The sequence below is a fragment of the Pseudophryne corroboree genome, unplaced genomic scaffold (genome assembly GCF_028390025.1).
Source record: "Pseudophryne corroboree isolate aPseCor3 unplaced genomic scaffold, aPseCor3.hap2 scaffold_379, whole genome shotgun sequence".
Taxonomy (NCBI): Eukaryota; Metazoa; Chordata; class Amphibia; order Anura; family Myobatrachidae; genus Pseudophryne; species Pseudophryne corroboree.
In genome coordinates this window covers 515,081-518,340 of record NW_026970028.1, presented here as the reverse complement: position 1 = coordinate 518,340, position 3,260 = coordinate 515,081, and positions in this window count along the sequence as shown.

Sequence of the window (3,260 nt, the reverse complement as noted above, 5' to 3'; positions counted from 1 at the left end):
ATACCACCTAACCGTGGTTTTTTTTTCATTCTTTATACCGTCGTCATACTAGTTGTTACGAGTATACTACTATCTCTTTATCAACCAGTGTACAGTGCGGTAGTTCACGGCTGTGGCTACCTCTGTGTCGGCACTCGGCAGGCAGTCCGTCCAACCATAATTGTATTATAATATATACCACCTAACCGTGGTTTTTTTTTCATTCTTTATACCGTCGTCATACTAGTTGTTACGAGTATACTACTATCTCTTTATCAACCAGTGTACAGTGCGGTAGTTCACGGCTGTGGCTACCTCTGTGTCGGCACTCGGCAGGCAGTCCGTCCAACCATAATTGTATTATATACCACCTAACCGTGGTTTTTTTTTCATTCTTTATACCGTCGTCATACTAGTTGTTACGAGTATACTACTATCTCTTTATCAACCAGTGTACAGTGCGGTAGTTCACGGCTGTGGCTACCTCTGTGTCGGCACTCGGCAGGCAGTCCGTCCAACCATAATTGTATTATATACCACCTAACCGTGGTTTTTTTTTCATTCTTTATACCGTCGTCATACTAGTTGTTACGAGTATACTACTATCTCTTTATCAACCAGTGTACAGTGCGGTAGTTCACGGCTGTGGCTACCTCTGTGTCGGCACTCGGCAGGCAGTCCGTCCAACCATAATTGTATTATAATATATACCACCTAACCGTGGTTTTTTTTTCATTCTTTATACCGTCGTCATACTAGTTGTTACGAGTATACTACTATCTCTTTATCAACCAGTGTACAGTGCGGTAGTTCACGGCTGTGGCTACCTCTGTGTCGGCACTCGGCAGGCAGTCAGTCCATCCATAATTGTATTATAATATATACCACCTAACCGTGGTTTTTTTTTCATTCTTTATACCGTCGTCATACTAGTTGTTACGAGTATACTACTATCTCTTTATCAACCAGTGTACAGTGCGGTAGTTCACGGCTGTGGCTACCTCTGTGTCGGCACTCGGCAGGCAGTCCGTCCAACCATAATTGTATTATAATATATACCACCTAACCGTGGTTTTTTTTTCATTCTTTATACCGTCGTCATACTAGTTGTTACGAGTATACTACTATCTCTTTATCAACCAGTGTACAGTGCGGTAGTTCACGGCTGTGGCTACCTCTGTGTCGGCACTCGGCAGGCAGTCCGTCCATCCATAATTGTATTATATACCACCTAACCGTGGTTTTTTTATACCACCTAACCGTGGCAGTCCGTCCATAATTGTATACTAGTATCCAATCCATCCATCTCCATTGTTTACCTGAGGTGCCTTTTAGTTCTGCCTATAAAATATGGAGAACAAAAAAGTTGAGGTTCCAAAATTAGGGAAAGATCAAGATCCACTTCCACCTCGTGCTGAAGCTGCTGCCACTAGTCATGGCCGAGACGATGAAATGCCAGCAACGTCGTCTGCCAAGGCCGATGCCCAATGTCATAGTACAGAGCATGTCAAATCCAAAACACCAAATATCAGAAAAAAAAGGACTCCAAAACCTAAAATAAAATTGTCGGAGGAGAAGCGTAAACTTGCCAATATGCCATTTACCACACGGAGTGGCAAGGAACGGCTGAGGCCCTGGCCTATGTTCATGGCTAGTGGTTCAGCTTCACATGAGGATGGAAGCACTCAGCCTCTCGCTAGAAAACTGAAAAGACTCAAGCTGGCAAAAGCACCGCAAAGAACTGTGCGTTCTTTGAAATCCCAAATCCACAAGGAGAGTCCAATTGTGTCGGTTGCGATGCCTGACCTTCCCAACACTGGACGTGAAGAGCATGCGCCTTCCACCATTTGCACGCCCCCTGCAAGTGCTGGAAGGAGCACCCGCAGTCCAGTTCCTGATAGTCAGATTGAAGATGTCAGTGTTGAAGTACACCAGGATGAGGAGGATATGGGTGTTGCTGGCGCTGGGGAGGAAATTGACCAGGAGGATTCTGATGGTGAGGTGGTTTGTTTAAGTCAGGCACCCGGGGAGACACCTGTTGTCCGTGGGAGGAATATGGCCGTTGACATGCCAGGTGAAAATACCAAAAAAATCAGCTCTTCGGTGTGGAGGTATTTCACCAGAAATGCGGACAACAGGTGTCAAGCCGTGTGTTCCCTTTGTCAAGCTGTAATAAGTAGGGGTAAGGACATTAACCACCTCGGAACATCCTCCCTTATACGTCACCTGCAGCGCATTCATAATAAGTCAGTGACAAGTTCAAAAACTTTGGGTGACAGCGGAAGCAGTCCACTGACCAGTAAATCCCTTCCTCTTGTAACCAAGCTCACGCAAACCACCCCACCAACTCCCTCAGTGTCAATTTCCTCCTTCCCCAGGAATGCCAATAGTCCTGCAGGCCATGTCACTGGCAAGTCTGACGAGTCCTCTCCTGCCTGGGATTCCTCCGATGCATCCTTGCGTGTAACGCCTACTGCTGCTGGCGCTGCTGTTGTTGCCGCTGGGAGTCGATGGTCATCCCAGAGGGGAAGTCGTAAGCCCACTTGTACTACTTCCAGTAAGCAATTGACTGTTCAACAGTCCTTTGCGAGGAAGATGAAATATCACAGCAGTCATCCTACTGCAAAGCGGATAACTGAGGCCTTGGCATCCTGGGTGGTGAGAAACGTGGTTCCGGTATCCATCATTACTGCAGAGCCAACTAGAGACTTGTTGGAGGTACTGTGTCCCCGGTACCAAATACCATCTAGGTTCCATTTCTCTAGGCAGGCGATACCGAAAATGTACACAGACCTCAGAAAAAGAGTCACCAGTGTCCTAAAAAATGCAGCTGTACCCAATGTCCACTTAACCACGGACATGTGGACAAGTGGAGCAGGGCAGGGTCAGGACTATATGACTGTGACAGCCCACTGGGTAGATGTATGGACTCCCGCCGCAAGAACAGCAGCGGCGGCACCAGTAGCAGCATCTCGCAAACGCCAACTCTTTCCTAGGCAGGCTACGCTTTGTATCACCGCTTTCCAGAATACGCACACAGCTGAAAACCTCTTATGGCAACTGAGGAAGATCATCGCGGAATGGCTTACCCCAATTGGACTCTCCTGTGGATTTGTGGCATCGGACAACGCCAGCAATATTGTGTGTGCATTAAATATGGGCAAATTCCAGCACGTCCCATGTTTTGCACATACCTTGAATTTGGTGGTGCAGAATTTTTTAAAAAACGACAGGGGCGTGCAAGAGATGCTGTCGGTGGCCAGAAGAATTGCGGGACACTT